Here is a 19064-nt window from a genome sequence, read left to right on the forward strand (position 1 = left end):
ACTTTCTTTGGACAAGTAACCCCCCCAGTTGAGATTCACAACAGCCATGGGGTGGCTAAGAGTGTTGTTATGAGCGTCTGTCACTTGGTACTGCTGACCAAGTAGGTGTTGTTCAGGGTACACCAGTTTCGCTATCACCATGGTAACACTGGCACCTGTGTCCCTGTAGGCCTGAACCTCAACACCATTTATTAGGGGAAGTTGCTTGTACTTATCCATATTAAGGGGACAAGCAACTAAGGTGGCCAAATCATCGGCACCTTCAGAGACTAATACAGCCTCTGTGGTCTCCCTAACCAGACCAACCCCAACTAAGTTACCAAAAGTGAGCCCATCTACTCCCTTGGATTGGCTATTAGTAGGTTTGCTCCCACCACCACTGCTATTACTAGGGACACTAAAATTTGCAGTAGGGGTTGTGGTAGTGGGAGGTTTGGTGTTTTTCTTTGGACAACTGGCATCAGTTGTCCAATGGCCTTTGACTTTACACAAATAACACCAAGGCTTTTTAGGTTGATTATTGAAAGAGGATTTGGACCCACCACCCCCACCAGAGGATTTTTGGGGGCCTGATGAAGACTCAGTTTTACTTTTGTCCCCACCCTTGTCAGAAGACTTACCATCCTTGTCACCCCCTGTATGAACTTTTCTGTTCACTCTTGTTCTGGCCCATTTGTCTGCCTTCCTTCCAAATTCTTGGGGAGAGGTCAGATCTGAGTCCACTAGATATTGGTGTAACAAGTCAGACACACAGTTATTCAGAATATGCTCTCTCAGAATAAGATTATACAGGCTTTTATAATCAGAAACGTTACTGCCATGTAACCACCCTTCCAAGGCCTTCACTGAATAGTCAACAAAGTCTATCCAGTCTTGTGAGGACTCTTTTCTGGTTTCTCTGAACTTAATCCTGCATCGTTCAGTGGTTAAGCCAAATCCATCCAAGAGTGCATCCTTCAAAACTGTAAAATTATTAGCATCACTTTCTCTAACAGTAAGGAGCCTATCCGTACCGTTTCCCTGAAAGATAACCACAATATAGCAGCCCACTGCCTTTGAGGGACCCCCTGTACCATACAGGCCCTCTCAAGTGCAGCAAACCACTTGTTGATGTCATCCCCCTCCTTGTAAGGGGGGACTATCTTGTGCAGATTCCTGGAATCATGCTCTCTAACAGGATTACTATCAGTAATAATGCTGCTGCCACCATGGGGTCCTAACCCCAATCTCTGTCTTTCCTTCTCCCTCCAGGTATAGGGATTCCCTATCTAAGGCCAGCTGTTGCTGTTTAAGCTTCAGTCTGGTCTCTTCAACCCTCAACCTTTTGAGTTCCCTTTCTAACATGTTGTCTTCAGGGTAGGTGGGTTGGGAATGCTTGGACACAGAAGAGTAATTGGAAACAACAGAGGGGGATCTGTCTCTAACTGACTGAACCCTAGCAACTTGGCCTCCAGGAAAAAAGACTCCCCTACTGTGATGGGAACCTCCATTACTACCAACATTACTAGGTGTCCTGCTAGGGGGCAGATCTGGTACAGAACCCTCCCCACCTCCCTCAAGGAGATCCCCTGAGTCAGAATGGGAACCTTCTATTAACCTCTCATTTGATGTGCCTGCTTGGGACTCATCATTCACAATAAGCATGTTATATGGAAACTCTTTTGTAGGGTTCTCTCCTATCACTAAACCTCTATCTAAGCAGAGACTCCTTAGGCTCTTATAATTCAAATTGTCATAAGTAGTATTGACCATTTTAAGAGTAGAATCTACCACGGACATGATAGCAAAAGGTTTAGAAATAGTGAGAAGGAAGAAAAAGGTTTAGAACTTTTTAAAGAACAGAGAAAAAAACGTTTTCAAACTTTTAAAAGTTTTAGAATACTTTTCAGCACTTTGTAAAAAGTTTAAGAGGAGAAAAGCAAAACTTTTTGGTTAGGTGTACATACACTGAACTGTTTTGTATACTATTCTCTGATGAAAAGTACACAATGACAAAGTGGTAAGTAGTTACAAGCACTTATCTCACCGCTGCACAACCAATGTAGGAGGCTGGCCTGGCTTGTAGGGGTACCAGAGGTACTTACACCTTGTGACAGGTCCAGTTATCCCTTATTACTGTAGAAGAGGTGTTTCTAGCAGCTTAGGCTGATAGAAGGTAGCTATGGCAAAGCAGCTTAGGCTGAATTAGGAGACATGTAAAGGTCCTACCATACCACTGGTGTCATATGCAAAATATCATAAGAAAACACAATACACAGAAGTACTAAAAATAAAGGTACTTTATTTTTATGACAATATGCCAAAAGTATCTCAGTGAGTACCCTCAGTTTGAGGATAAGATATATACACAAGATATATGTACACAAACCAAAATTATGCAAGCAATAGCAAGAAAAGTAATGCAAGCAGTGTAAAATTACAATAGATTGCAATAGGAGCACATAGGTATAAGGGCAACACAAACCATATACTCCAAAAGTGGAATGCGAACCACGAATGGACCCCAAACCTATGTGAGCTTATAGAGGGTCGCTGGGACTGTAAGAAAACAGTGAGGGTTAGAAAAATAGCCCAACCCAAGACCCTGAAAGGTAGGTGTAAATTGCACCTACTACCCCCAGAGAGCACAGAAGTCGTGATAGATTTCCGGACCTGAGTACCTGTAAGACAAGGGGACCAAGTCCAATAGTCGCGACAGTGTCGAGAGTGGGCAGGAGCCCAGGAAATGCCAGCTAAGGGTGCAAGGAAGCTGCCACCTGTTGGAAGAAGCTTAGAGTTCTGCAAGAAAGAAGAGAGCTAGGAACTTCTCCGTTGGAGGATGGATGTCCCACATCGCGATGAAGCTTGCAGAGGTGTTCCCACGTAGAAAGACCGCAAAGAAGCCTTGCTAGCTGCAAGGTTCGCAGTACAGGTTTTTGGGTGCTGCTGTGGCCCAGGAGGGACCAGGATGTTGCCACTTGGAGGCGGAAACAGAGGGGGCACCCAGCAAGTCAGGGAGCCCTCACAGAAGCAGGCAGCACCTGCAGAAGTACTTGAACAGGCACTTGGAAGAAAAGTGAACTGCAGTCCACCTGAAGTCACAAAAGGGAGTCCCACGACGCCAGAGGACAACTCAGAAGGTTGTGCACTGCAGGAAGGAGTGTCGGGAACCCAGGCTTGGCTGTGCACGATGGAAATCCTGGAAGAGTGCACAGGAGCCGGAGCAGCTGCAAATCACGCGGTACCCAGCAATGCAGTCTAGCGTGGGGAGGCAAGGACTTACCTCCACCAAACTTGGACTGAAGAGTCACTGGACTGTGGGAGTCACTTCGACAGAGTTGCTGAGTTCCAGGGACCACGCTTGTTGTGCTGAGAGGGGACCCAGGGGACCAGTGATGCAGCCTTTTGGTGCCTTCGGTTGCAGGGGGAAGATTCCGTCGACCCACGGTAGATTTCTTCAGAGCTCCTGGTGCAGAGAGGAGGAAGGCTACCCCCAGAGCATGCACCACTTGGAAACAGTTGAGAAAGCCGGCAGGATGAGGCGATACAAGGTTGCTAGTAGTCGTCTTGCTACTTTGTTGCGGTTTTGCAGGCGTCCTGAGCAGTCAGCGGTTGATCCTTTGGTAGAAGGTGAAGAGGGAGATGCAGAGGAACTCTGGTGAGCTCTTGCATTCGTTATCTGAAGAATTCCCCAAAGCAGAGGCCCTAAATAGCCAGAAAAGGAGGTTTGGCTACCAAGGAAGGAGGATTGGCTACCAAGAGAGGTAAGAGCCTATCAGAAGGAGCCTCTGACGTCACCTGCTGGCACTGGCCATTCAGAGCAGTCCAGTGTGCCACAAACACCTCTGTTTCCAAGATGGCAGTGGTCTGGGACACACTGGAGGAGCTCTGGGCACCTCCCCTGGGAGGTGCAGGTCAGAGGAGTGGTCACTCCCCTTTCCTGTGTCCAGTTTCGTGCCAGAGCACTGCTGGGGGATCCCTAAACCGGTGTAGACTGGCTTATGCAGAGATGGGCACCATCTGTGCCCATCAAAGCATTTCCAGAGGCTGGGAGAGGCTACTCCTCCCCATCCCTGACACCTATTTCCAAAGGGAGAGGGTGTAACACCCTCTCTCAGAGGAAATCCTTCGTTCTGCCTTCCTGGGCCAGGACTGCCTGGACCCCAGGAGGGCAGAAACCTGTCTGAGGGGTTGGCAGCAGCAGCAGCTGCAATGGAGACCCCGGAAAGGCAGTTTGGCAGTACCCGGGTACTATGCTAGAGACCCGAGGGATCATGGAATTGTTCCCCCAATGCCAGAATGGCATTGGGGTAACAATTCCATGATCTTAGACATGTTACATGGCCATGTTCGGAGTTACCATTGTGACGCTGTACATAGGTAGTTACCTATGTACAGTGCACGTGTGTAATGGTGTCCCCGCACTCACAAAGTCCGTGGAATTTGCCCTGAACGATGTTGGGGCACCTTGGCTAGTGCCAGGGTGCCCACACACTAAGTAACTTTGCACCCAACCTTCACCAGGTGAAGGTAAGACATATAGGTGACTTATAAGTTACTTAAGTGCAGTGGTAAATGGCTGTGAAAAAACGTGGACGTTATTTCACACAGGCTGCACTGTCAGGCCTGTGTAAGAATTGTCAGAGCTCCCTATGGGTGGCTGTACTGCCATTTGATAAAGTTTGTTTTGACCAATGACTTTGTGTTTCACCACTGCGCATATTAGTTGCTCAATGTTCACCAGTAGCACATGGTATGTTTTGTTCAGTTTAGCTGCCTATGGGCTTTGACATTGCATTAGTCATTACATTCTGTATTCTGCCCTATTGGCTTTGACATGGCATTAGCCATTACTTTCTGTATTCAGTTGAGCCGCCTATGGGCTTTGACATTGCATTAGCCATTACATTCTGTATTCTGCCTATTGGCTTTGACATGCTGTATCCAGTCTAGCCGCCTATTGGCTTTGACATTGCATGCCTATTGACTTTGACATGATGTATTCAGTTTAGCTGCCTATTGACTTTGACATGCTATTAGATATTCTGCCTATTGGCTTGGACATGATATCATATATTACATTTTGTATTCAGCTTAACTGCCTATTGGCTTTGACATGATATTATACATTGCATTTTATATTCAGCTTAACTGCCTATTGGCTTTGACATGATATTATACATTGCATTTTGTATTCAGCTCAGCTGCCTATGGGCTTTGACATGATATAAGACATTGCATTTTGTATTCAGCTTAGATGCTTATTGGCTTTGACATGACACTAGACATTGCATTTGATATTTAGGTTAGCTGCCTATTGCCTTTAACATGACATTGCATTTGATATTTAGGTTAGCTGCCTATTGCCTTTAACGTGGAGTTAGACATTGCAGTTGAGAATCCAAGCTATATTTTTCCAAGCTGTGTTTTTGCACCAGAGAACCAAGATGTTTTTCTCACAGTAGACTAGACATGATAAGAGAGAGTACATGGGTGTTGTTTTTTCCTCGCTTGAGCTTGGGAACAGGAGTAGTCTTGGAGACCTGGCCAGTCTCCAAAAGGCTTGCTCAGTTTCCCAGGTCTGAGAGGAGGGGGCACACCTTTGTAACGAATGTAACAGGCTGCAGAGAGTCAGATTCGAATCTGCCGGACCTCGTGCTGGAGCTTGGCGCCAGCTGCCAGCATCCTGTGTGGGTAGATGAAACTCTTTCTCGCGGCTGACAGGGGTCATCAGCTTGCAGACCTTAGAAAGATGTAGCTGTAAATAATTCCCACACGGTGAAGTATTTGTTTTGCTTTGCATTCAATATCTTATAAATATAACCTGCTGTGTATATTGCAAACTGATATATTTTGTTTGATTAACGCGGACTTGAAAGCTACTAATTCGTCATTGATTCATAAATATTGTGTTTGGGGAAGAATTAACAACAATAAAAGTCTTCTTTGACCTCAGAAGTGCATTTCTGTTGTGTTATGTTAGTGCTTAGAAACTAAATAAGAGGAAAGCACTACAGTGGCAAAAGAAATGCTGCAGCCCATAGGGATCTCCTGGAACCCCAATACCCTGGGTACCTCAGTACCATATACTAGGGAATTATATGGGTGTACCAGTATGCCAATGTGAATTGGTAAATTTAGTCACTAGCCTGTTAGTGACAAATTTGGAAAGCAGAGAGAGCATAACCACTGAGGTTCTGGTTAGCAGGGCCTCAGTGAGACAGTTAGGCATCATACAGGGAACACATACAGGGTACATACTTATGAGCACTGGGGCCCTGCCTGGCAGGGTCCCAGTGACACATAGACTAAAACAACAAATATACAGTGAAATATGGGGGTAACATGCCAGGCAAGATGGTACTTTCCTACACACACATGGAGGGTGTTAAATCATGGTAGCTTCCTTTGGATTTGACTGACCATGTGTCCACTTTGATATGTGTACCTTACGGCTATATCATCTAGATGTCTGGACCATGCTGTTGCCGTTGTATGTGCTTTCTAGACTTGTACTTACACATTTGGCAGCTAGGCATATCACTTGGCTCAAATATTGTTTGTCCTTGAGATACATGAAGGGTCAGTTCCTATGCAAATGCTGTTTTAGGGGCATGTGCAAAGTGAAATGTGTCCATGAATGCTCCTGATGTCGCCATCACTATTATGCAGGTATTGTTTGCATTGTGAGCTTTGGATATTCCTTTCACAACCTATTGTGCATCCCATTGACCTTCCATTGTGTTGCAATGTGGGTGCTGTGTGGGTCCATCGATGAGCAGCACCTGCGGCAGGACGTGTGTGTGATGGGCTCCATGGCGGCACCGGTCAGGGAACACTGCCTGCAGGTGAGTTGCTTCCTTTATGCTTTCCGTTTCCACCTGCTAGGATGTGGTGGTTGGACTGCCACGGTCACGCTGACGGTAGGCAACATCATAATGTTTCCATCTGAAACACCGGCTCTGTCGGCCTTTTTTGCGTGCCTCGCCATCGCAGTGGTCTGCGCTGCCTGGTGGTGCTGGCGGGACTGCAGCAGACTTTCCCTATGGGACTGCCAGCATTGTAATACTGTGGTCTGACTGCCAATATGTAATATTAATTTTAAAGCAAATCCACATAAGTACAGAGCAAGCCATTTTCATTTAAACAGCAGTCATATTCATTTAAACATGGCTTGTGTTCATTTCCACATTTGCCTAATTCATTTCAAAGCATGTTACATTTATCTCACAGTTTCATTTTCATTTCAAAAAGTGTGATATTCATGTTACAGAATGTCATATAACTTTTGATGTGGGCCATATTAATTTCATCAGGTGTCATATTCATTTCAAAGTGGCTCATATTCATCTTAACATGTGTCATGTTCCTTTCTACGAATGTCCTTCATTTCAATGGATGTCATATTCACCTTAACACCTGTCATATTAATTTTAACACAGGTCATATCCATTTCAACATAGGTCATATTAATTTCAATATATGCAGTATTTACTTTGCTATGTATCATATCAATTTCAAAGCACAACATATTTGTTTTGACAAGTTTCATTTTAATTTCAGCATTGGTCATATTCAGTTTAAGACATGTTGAATTCAGTTCGGTTGAGCTCATATTTGTTTCAATGCATGTCATATTCATCTTAGCATGTGTCATATTTCTTTCAATGGATGCTTCATTCATATTAACACATCTTAATTTTAACATGAATCATATCCATTGCAACATATATTGTAATCATCTCAATGGGTATCATATCACTTTCAATGCAAGCCATATTCATTGTGATAAATGTCATGATAATTTTAACGTTACTCGTATTCATTTTAAAACATGTCAAATTCATTTCAATGAAGGTCATATTCATTTCAACGTAGGTCATATTCATTTTAACATGTGTTATATTCTTTTCAATCAATGTTAAGTTTATTTCAATGGATGTCATATTCATATTAACATTTGTCATGTTAATTTTAAGATGCAACTTATCAATTTTAACATATGTCATCCTAATTTGAATATGTATCATATTAGTTTGAATATGTGTCATTTTAATTTCAAGGCGTGCCATATTCATTTGAACAAATCTCATGTGAATTTCAGCTGTGGTCATACTCATTTGAAGACATGTCAACTTCAATTCAATGGGGTTGCATTAATTTCAGTACAAGCCATATTTATTTTCAATCGTCTCCTATTAATTTCTGTGTGTCTCATATTCATTGCCTTCTCTGTAATAATTATTTCAACACAATTCAAATTCATTGCAATATGTTTAATGTTTATTTCAATGTACATTGTGTTAGTTTCAATGTGCATTGTTTTCTTTTCAGAATATAATATATTCGTTTCAATACTTTATATTATTTTCAATCTGCCATATTAATTTCAATGTATGTCATATTTCTCTTGGCATAAGTCAATCATTTCAAGAAATGCCCCATTCTTTTTGGTGAATATTGTATTTGTTTCAGTGATTGCTTTATTGTTTACAGTGAGGGCCATATTAATTTCAGTATGATTTATATATATTTCAGTAGATTTCTTATTCAATTTGGTGTGTGTGTGTTATTCATATTAATCATTAAGTAGCATATTCATTCTGCCAGGTTTCATATTTGTTTTGGTTCAGTTCAGATTCACTCTGTCAGGTATCATAACTATTTTGACACATAGTACATTCATTCTGGTGTGTGTCATATTCATTTTGCAGCACGCTATGCATTTCAGGAGGTGTCCAATATGGGGAGCTGTAATTTTGACATGAACGGCTTCCCATACCTTACTGCTCAGAGATAAGAAAAGTATATAAACCTGAAAGAAGACATTGAGAAGAGAAATAATGTCACCTTAGAAGATTTGTTTTAAAGTAGGCCTGTATGAAAAGTGACTGCTGAGAATAAACATGAGTAAAGTGATCTCGAAAATCAAAAGAATGGCTTGTTACACCAAAGAATAAAGCAGATTACAGAAGCTAAGAAAAGATGCAGTGTAACGCCACTTCTGAAAGCGTGGATTCTGGGGTTGAAGTAATGAGAGGAAGGAATTGTGGAGAGGACTACTGAAACCAGTGGCGTAGCTTCATGAGGAGTGTTTGGGGTGCGACACCCCCGCCCCCAAATTAATGCATTATTGGCTTGATAGTTGGCGCTGGGGTCTCGCACTTATTTCTGCAATGTCTGTGTTGGTTTTTCTAGTCATGTGCCAAGAATAAAATACATAATAGTGATCTTCGTGACAAACAGGAGAGAGAGAGAGAGAGAGAGAAAGAGAGATAGATCTGGTGGCTGTATTTCAAAATGTGAAACCAGATATCCTGGAATCCATACCTGCTTCCCTCCTTGTGCAAACTGTGTGATCCTGGGCAAACATTTTATTTTTCTGAGCCTCCTCTGTCTTCATTATCACAAATGGGAGCACTTTTAAATATTTGAGTTTAGGATGTGCACTGTGCAAGCCCCTTTTCTGTATGATTCAATAGACTTTAATGTTGCTCCATCTGTAGTAAGATTCTAGTCTACATTTAAGGTTTACGTGACTATTGACTCACCCCTTAGTTCACTAATGGCATTGTCATTGGGGGACACGCCATTAATGTTTCTAAGTTAAGGTTTAAAAGCTGTCACTTTTGATAAATGTCTGTCTATTCACTGATATAATTTGATGTAATAGGGTGAAATACTACAGCATGTTAAAATGTGAAACTTTTTTTTAATTTAGACGACCCCGTATCATATGTTTACATTATCTTTGTTGAACACAACAATGCCAAAGGTTTTGATGGCTTAGCTCATGCACAAACCCTTAGAGGCATGCCAGACCCTTGACTCGATCTTGACTCTGTTTGCAACTTGGGCTCAGTACTTGGTGCCGTCAGTCACTTGATAAAATGATTTTATTTTTGTAAGTTCCTGACCCCGCAAGAGGTGCATCTCAGGGCTTGGACCTCTGGTGTGGTTCAACAGAGCTGAAATCAAGCTTTTGGGATCATCTTCGTCCATTCACACCAAGACTTTGTTGCTCACACCACAAATCAGCACAAAACTCTGTCAGCCCAGCTCTTCACACTGCATTATCAACCACTTGCAGGGACTACCAGTGCAATGCTCCTTCAACACTCACCACCAACACTGGCTCACTCTTCATGCTTTGCTGACCCCTCTCACAATGCTCAACCTGCTCCTCACAGCCCTCTCCAACATGAGCGGACTCTTGGCATGAACTTGAGAAGGTAAACTTCAGCAGGCCTAACCTGGTGACTATATTGGACCTGGGCTCCATTGTGGTAGGTCTGAAAGTGTGACTTTGACCCGGTCCAGTGCGGGCTGATATCTCCTTTTGTGCTTTTTGGCTCTATTTTCACAAAAAAATTAAAAAGTCATAACTCTGGTTCTACTGATTGGATGTTTGTTGCTTTGGTCTTGCTTTATTCATTAAACTCCGCTAAATGTTTTTAACTAGTTTAGGGATTCTTTTTGTGTGCTGTTTACACAGTTTTACTGTTTGAAGTGTTGCACAAATACTTTTTTCATTGCTTGTAAGTTAAGCCTGACTGCTCTCTGCCAAGCTACCAGGGGATGAGCACAGGTTAATTTGGGGTTTATGTGCCTTACTCTGACAAGGATTGTGGTTGCTGCTTGACCAGGACTCACATCCCAGTCAACCAGTAACCCAATTTCTCACACACATGTAGTATGACTAGTTAGATGTGTATGGGGAAATGCAGTGTTGGACATCTCCCTTAAACTAATACTCAATCATTTTATTGAACTCAGAAATTGTATTCTATGCACAAGAAGACACAAATAAAATACAATCCAGTTCCTTTTGAACATTTGATCTCCTAACTCAGGACAATAAAATAATGACTACAATTCTAGCTCAGCAACCTATTTTGCTTTCATGATTATCAAATAGGTTTATTGCTTGGACAGTGGTATGCAGTGAATCACTCGTTATCAGAATCCTGCATGATCTTCAGATTATTGATAGAGTGGATGGCCAATTTGTGATTGTATGTAATGCCATTTCCCAGTAATTCTTTTTCATTTTGGCTCAGTCTTTATTACAATGTGATAGAAAAATCCAGGTAGGCAAATTCATATAAAAAGAATAGCCTTTGTTGACACAAGACAGCTTTCAAGGCTGTACTCTTTCCCCTTTGATTTTTGCTTTTTCTGTTAACTATTAGCAGATGTAAATCAAAGATACCACCCTAATGTTACTACTACTCATATTTTCTGATGTGTCAGTCTCTCCATGAGACTAGAAAAAAAGTTAACTTTGCCTTTTGGGTCCTCACTGAGTTGTGTAGACTCACATCACATAATGGCTTTGTGTGGTAATAATATTTTACATGATTACAAGTGGCATCAGGGGCAGTTCCACACACAGTAATAATGGTTTCTGGTATCCCACTGGTAATACTATTTGAGATTCTGCACCAGATAATACTGGACGAAATTCTATATCTGGTAATATCGCAGTTGCTAATAATGGGTAAAGAAATAAAAAACAATTGAAAAAGAACCTGTAAAATTAAGATGTGAAAGGATAAGCAACACAAAATGTCAAACGCACAGCTAGTCTTTCGGGAAATAGAACTAAAACACACAAAAATTACAATCCATAACTGTTGTGCCATATGCCTTCACAGTACACTGGATTAATTTTGATAAGTAAGGAATACCCAAAGGCACTGATGAATTCAAGTAGACAGACAAGACTAGAGTAATGCTAGCCATGCATCTTCTCATAAACTTTCAATCAGGTTCCTGTGAGAAAGAGACAACAACAATTTCCTCATTCTGCATATAGTCCAAATGAAAGTCCTGCAACTGAAGGACCAGGCTCATCAAAAGATGCCTACCCCTTCTGAACATATTCATGGCCTACAACTTTACATGCCGGCTGGACACAAAGAGCCTCTAACACTTGCTGACTTACATTGGGGATCCATTGGAACACAATATGGGCATTGCTGGACCTTGCCCTTTTTGCAGGGTCACCCTCTGATTTTTGCCTTCTGTTGCTGGACCCCTTTTTGTCAGAATTAGGACTATGTGCACTTTGCCACAGCTGCCCAGTGCTAAAGTACTTGTGCTCTCTTTAAACATGGTAAGTTTGGACTGTACCTAATTGGCACATTTAATTTACTTGTACCTCCTTTGTAAATCGTACTACATGTTGTTAGGACCTTCAATTAAATGCTATGACTGGGTCTGCAGTGCACATTGTGCCACCCACTGAAGTAGTCTTTTAAAACATGACTCAGATCTGCCACTGCTCCCCATAGTGCAGTTTTAAACTTATACTTATCAGTCACCTCTAAGCTAGGCTCTAAAGACACATATGGCAGGACGCATAGTATTTTAAAAGTAGAACATGTATACTTAAGTTTTACATGTCCTGGCAGTAAAGAACTAGGGCCTCATTACGACTTCGGCGGTCTTCACAGAAGGCCACCGAAGCTGTTGCAGCCAGCATAACGCCAGTGCTGGCGGTATGCTGGTTGCTCTATTAGGAGTTTTCCATTGGGCCAGAGGACGAAAACAGCATTCCCGCCCGCTGGCTCAACGGAAAACTCACCACAACATTGACGCCAGCTCGTAATCAAGCTGGTGGCAATGTTGTGGTGCGTCGGGTCCGAAAACACCCATTGCGCATTTCACTGCCCATAATTCGGGCAGTGAAATGCGCGATGGGGCTGTCCATGAGGGCCCCTGCACTGCCCATGCCAAGTGCATGGGCAGTGCAGGGGCCCCCATGGGGCCCCCGACGCCTCCTTTATGCCAGCCTTTGCATGGCGATGAGACCGCCATGCAAAGACTGGCGGAAAGGGGACTCATAATTCCCAGGATAGCGCTGTTTGCAGCTCTGCCCTGGCGGATTGCAACCACCGAGAACGTCAGACTATTGACAGGTGGCAACCTGGCAGAGCCGCCGGTGGGACCGTGGTCCATGTGCCATCATCATAACAGGGCTTTTGGACCACCCTGTCTGCGGCGGCCCGACCGCCATCACGAGTGTGGCGGTTCGACAGCCATTTTGTGTAATGAGGGCCTCAGTCATTTTTCACTGTTGTAAGGTCTTTCTCTCCCCTTGGCTCACTCTGGGTTATATTATTACATTTATTAAGTGATAACTTTGGATTGGAAGCAGATAGAGATATGGTGTTTACAGTCAAATTAATTGTATTTCTTTTAAATCCTCTTTAATAGTAACTTTGGATTTTAAGTTAGAATTCTGAAAATGCCACTTTTCTTGTCCTAACCATTTGTGCCTGCTGCCATTGGGTTTGGTCACATGACTGTGAATTGCTGTGCTGTTTGGTTTTGGGTATTGCTTCCAGACAGTAACACAAAGGTTACTTAGATGTGGACAGGATGGGCTATCCTGGCAGAATTACAGGGAGGAGCTGTACCCAGCCTCACTTACTCTTCAAAGGGCTTTAGCTTCTGAACACAAAAAGGAATCTGACACCAGGTCTGCCCTGTCCTTTGTTATCCCAGACAGTGTTAAGCCATGTTAGGGGAAGAGGAAGAATTTTCCATAACCAGGTGTGAGGGTAAGACAGGGAGTCCCTTCACACAAATGCTAGCACAAGGTGTTAATATTTGACCTCCAGAGCCACTCATCAGAGCACTCCTAGTCCTAGTGGGCTCTACAGAAAAAAGACTGCCCTGCTGCTGAGGACTGCCTTGCTGTCTGAGAAGGAAGACTGACCTGCTTACCTTCCTCCCAGGCTAACCTTAATGACTCCAGGGGTCAGTGTGAGCTACAGGGGCATAACAAACTCCAGAGCCCTTCTTTCAACTGCCTGCTGATCGGCTGCACTGAACATGCAACTGGACCAGCCTGAGCCCTGCTGACCTCTGCCCCCCAGGTCCTGGACCTTTGACTGGCATCAGTCTGAGCTCCTCCAAAGAAGAAAAAATTGTGAATTCCTAACGTGTAGGCTCTTCACGATTGCGAACGGGCCCCTTTGTGCAGAGATTCTGTCACCCATGATGCCCACAAATGCAAAGCTCTGATGAGAACTGCTCTTTGCACTAAAGCGACCATCAGTGATGACCGGCAATGCAAGATCTGCACTCCGCACTACAGCGACAACCATCTACCTGCTACCTGTGGCCTCCTGCACTGAGAACAGAACTCTTAGCGTTGGACATTGAGAGAGTAAATTCTTCAGCTGGACTTACCTGGTCCCTGTATCTGACTTGCACTCCATCACAGTTTGCTCTAAGTTGTGACTTTCCCCTAGTCTAGTACAATTAGATACTCATGAGTAGCGCTATGTGCTTTTAGGTGCTATTTTAACAGAAAATTTAGAAAATGAATATCTCCGGTTCTATTGATTGGATGTTTGTGATTCTGGTATCAGTATATTTATTACAATTTATTCTGCTTTTCTAGTCTTCTTTGGGATTTTGCCTGCATTGTGCCTACACTTTATTACTGTTTGTGTGCTGCATAAATACTTTCCATAGTGCCTGTAAGTTAAAGCCTGACTGCTTTGTGGCAAGTTACGAGAGTGTTAAGCCCAGGTTAAGTTGATGACTTTTGTGGTTGTTGTCTGAGTGGGGCTTCCACTAACCCACCGATAACCCAATTTCTTACAGGCATACTGTAAGAAGCTGGCTCTGTGTATACTATATCAAAATGAGTTTAGTCTTTGCATGAAAATCATACTTGATATATGTATGTATAGTGTGCATATTAATAAGTGTGTTAAGCAAAAGGAAAAAAGGTGACAGAACGTCCCTAATTGTCTTCTGTAGGCCCCCCCAGACATTAAGTGAAGTCAAAGCTAAGGTCTATGCTTTTGGAGGTTTCCTGAACATCTACAGATGCTTAGACTACATCCAAGTAACACATGTTCCTTCTGCGGCCTCAAAGCAAATTTCCAGAAACAGAAAAAAGTAGCATACCATCAATGTGCAGATGGCACATGATACTGACCTCACCATAGCAGATTGTTGTCCCCAATTTCCTGAACCCATCAGTGATTTGATGATCTTCAGGAACAGCAGAATTCCTTTCACAACAGAGAGACACAACCCAGAGTGCACATGCTACTAGAAAAGTACATCACACAGCCAGGCCACACACTCAAGTGCAAACTGCTATCTCATTAAGGGATGTGTGAACATACAATGATAGTAACATATTTGTAAGAGGTGAAAAGCATCCCTTGACATGCAGTCATGATTCCTCACTCTCAGATATTTTAAATGTGTGCACTAAGCCATAAACATTTACTGATGTCATGAGAACGGAAAACAGCAATCAGAGAATTAGACGGAGGATGCATTCCAGGCATGAACATGTGGCTATATGTGAGCCTAACATAATAACTCATGTTTGAGTGTTAACATTCTGGTCTAGAGTGCAGTGTATCACTGTCTGAAGATAGCACAATTAACTGCCATGACGATTCTCCTGAATGTAGCCAATAACCATTACAAATGCATGTATTGGATGAGTAATAAAGAATGTACATATGTCACATGTTGATGATGGCTTTAGTTGACTCATACTCATGTGATGAAAGGAACTTCAACCAGTGCCTGTGTACCCTCAACCAAAGGCAGACAGATACCATTCATTCTCCTCTTCAGATGGTTCTGGAGACCCATTGGGACCATGGCAGATGGGCCCTCTCCATTAACCAAATCCGAATCAGAAAAAGCATACAACCAGGCTCGCAATAGAATGTGTAATATCTTTGAGCATGCTATTCTGGTGAGGTGAACAACATGGATCAAAAGGCCTTATCAGTACTCCCAGGCTTCTTTCGCTTTTTTGCTATGGAGAAGAAAAAACTGTCACTCACTATACTGTCATTTTATGTGTAGCATGAAGCTTTTTTTCTACAAAGAACTATCCTACCTGAAAGATTGTGAGATGAGTTTTCATCTCTTCAGCCTATGTACTCATGTGCCAGTTACCTTCACCACAGACATGAAAACCATGGAACATTCACAGAAACCACAACTCAAATAAATGATTATAATTTTCAGGTACCTTACACACACTGTGTTATAATGTTATCACAGAGTGAGCCTTATAAACTAATATTAGAATTGTGATGGCCCAGCTATTGGCCACTGGGCCCCGGAACTTCATAGGACACAGCAGGCGTGGGAGGGTGACTTGGAACAGGATATGAAGGATGAGCATTGGCGATTCTGTTGTCAACAAACTAGGGAGGTGTCTTCTAATGGCAGGTAATCATAAATACATTATAAATATCTACATATAGAATTTAAGGCACATGCCAAAATGATATACAGTCTTTAAGCAATCAGGTGTTTTCTTTTCAACAGTTTATTCCTGGCCAATTTGGCCTCTTCTTGTGACCAACAGTCCCAGCCAGTTCCCAGCCAACACGTGTTTCGTCATCTGGGGTTATCCCTATGACTTAATCAGGGCTGGAAATAATACAAAACAAATACTATTGTAATACAACATAGAGTTCCATGAATTCAGCTTGGTCTCCATGCTTATGGCTTGAATCATAGTATTCGAGGGGAAGTGCCAAGAGGTTATAATGCATTTACCCTCCACATTTCTCCAATCATAACCTGAATTGAGGCTTAGCAGCTCTGCTTCGCATTACAACAGTGGAGGCACCGTAGCTTTGTAGGCCCAAAAGATGGATTCAATTGAGGGGTCACCAACAACTCTCTTGAATTTCTTGAGCCCACCCACTGTCGACATTGCTCGGATTTCTAAATGATCTAAGTGCAACTTTCATGGTCTCTTTTTATTCAAAGTCATGCCCAGATATTTGTACAACAGCACTTCCTTCACAATCCTTTCTCCGATCGACCACATACATTTTTTTTTTAACATCAACATGTACGTTTTTTAAGATTAATGATTAATTTTTTCATCAACAATATTTATTAAAAACATTTAATTTTCTCTGTAAACCTACGTGAGTTACATATAAGATGACTAAAAAGCATTTAAAATGTAGCTCAGAGGAGGTGGTCCTATTAGCTGCAGGTATTGCAACAAACAGGGTGGTTCCTGCCTACTGAATGAGCCACCTGAATCGACTTGTGCGTTGATTGCAGCTCCTCATTAACACCATCCTGGGTTGTAGCATGTGTAAAAAGAAGTGCAAATCTAGGATCATGCAGTAATAAAAGTCCAGTACCATGTAAACAATGCATGTAATTTGTCATGTGTCTGTAGTGTCTACATCATTGATGCACAAGACATCATATACAGGGATGTTGACATGTGGCCAGCTGTCCTTAATTTCTGCCTATCCCACCATGAACTTTCGAGGATGCTTAAAGGATATGTTCAGTCTGTTTTTTCGAAGCTTGAAATTATTGCACTGTCTGGATGATGTGTCAGAATTTGTCCTAACTATTTTGATTGTGCTTGAGTTCTGATGTTTACTTGTATTTGAGCCTCCTTTAGTGAAAATGATCAAGCTAATGCTTCTTCATCGGATACTCTTGTAAACTAAATTACTCTTTTAGAAATACTGAATAGACAACCATCCTCTAGCTTCCAGTGAACTTTGTATATTCCCAATAGTTACATTGAAATAGGAGTTCCTGATACACCGACTCCAAAGAGGTAAAGGAATTTGAATAAGAAGAAGCATATTTTCATCCAGAAGCTAAATATTGATTCATAGAAGTAGTAGTGACTTCTATCTCTGGGTTGTATACATTTTTGATATTGGCTATGTTAGAAATGGTGTCTCTAGTTGGCAGTCAGTTTACACCCTGTCCAAGTAGGGAACATCACTCTAGTCAGGGTAAGGGAGATACACAGCTCAGATAACCTCTGCCTACCCCCTTAGTAGCGAGTAGCTTGGCACAAGCAGTCAGGCTTATCTCAGAGGCAATGTGTAAAGTATTTGCACAAACACATACAGTAAGACAGTGAAAATACCACAAAAGGACTCCACAACAGTTTAGAAATAATGGCCAATATTTATCCAAATATAACATGACCAAAACTACAAAAGTCCAACATATACAAGCAAAGATATGAATTTTAAAGTAATGAGAGTCTTAATCCATAGAAATTAATGGATGCAATGTTTTAGGACAAAGTACCTGGTATGCATCAAATATAAAGCCACACGGGTGAGAATGCATCAGAAAAGCAAGCAATGCGTGGATTCCTTACCCGCAGGTGAGGCCGTGCGTCGATTCTTTCTCCGCCAGGTAAGCGATGTGTTAGTTTCCAGACAAGCAGTCTCGGGTCCGTGCAGTTATGTTGAAGATTTTAAAGCCCAGGGACGATGCATGGAAAATCTGGACGCACACCAGTGATGAATCCACACTGACCTGGTGATGCATCAATTTCACCGATGCTGCATCAATTTTTAAGCCGCAGTGCAGGCGCTGAGTCAATTTTGGGCAATAGCTTGCTTAACCTCCACAACAGCCCTCACAGCACTTGGACGCACAGCTTCACCCTGGGGCTGTCCAGGAGTGGGTGCCTCACAAGGAAAAGCCAGGAGGTGTTACACAGCTGTATGCATACAGCGCCTTGAGACCCTAACAGGTGAGTAGTGCGCTATATAAGTGCAAAGTTTACAGTTTTACAAACCTTTTGGATGCCAGTTTACAGAGAAAGGATTTGTCTGCAGTTGAAGTAATATGTGTGCCTGTATGTTGAGGCTGTTCGAACTTGTCTTTATGGTTCATTATTGAAAAGCCTTCATTATGACGGTGAGCGGTACAAATGAATGTTTTACAGTCACACTGGTGTACTGACAGTGGTTCCAGTAAAAAACAAAAAAATTTACAAATGTTTGAAAAGTTTAACAATATGAGACTATGTATAATGCTCCCAGAATGCTCTCTGATTAGATGCAAATGTTTGCAGAAGCTTGTATGCAAGAGTGATGATTCTTTGCTTTCTAAATAAAATGTACAGCAAAAAATGCAAGAAAAAAAACTGTGCTATTATGAAATTTTACATGCTATATCTTTGAAGCGTCATTTCATAAAATGTGTTGATGCTTGCTAGTATTTCCAAAAAGTAGTCCTAATGGAAAATCCACATAAGCATTTTCAACAAGATTATGGGAAGCGTGAAAATG

Source organism: Pleurodeles waltl, chromosome 1_2 (genome assembly GCF_031143425.1).
Source record: "Pleurodeles waltl isolate 20211129_DDA chromosome 1_2, aPleWal1.hap1.20221129, whole genome shotgun sequence".
Taxonomy (NCBI): Eukaryota; Metazoa; Chordata; class Amphibia; order Caudata; family Salamandridae; genus Pleurodeles; species Pleurodeles waltl.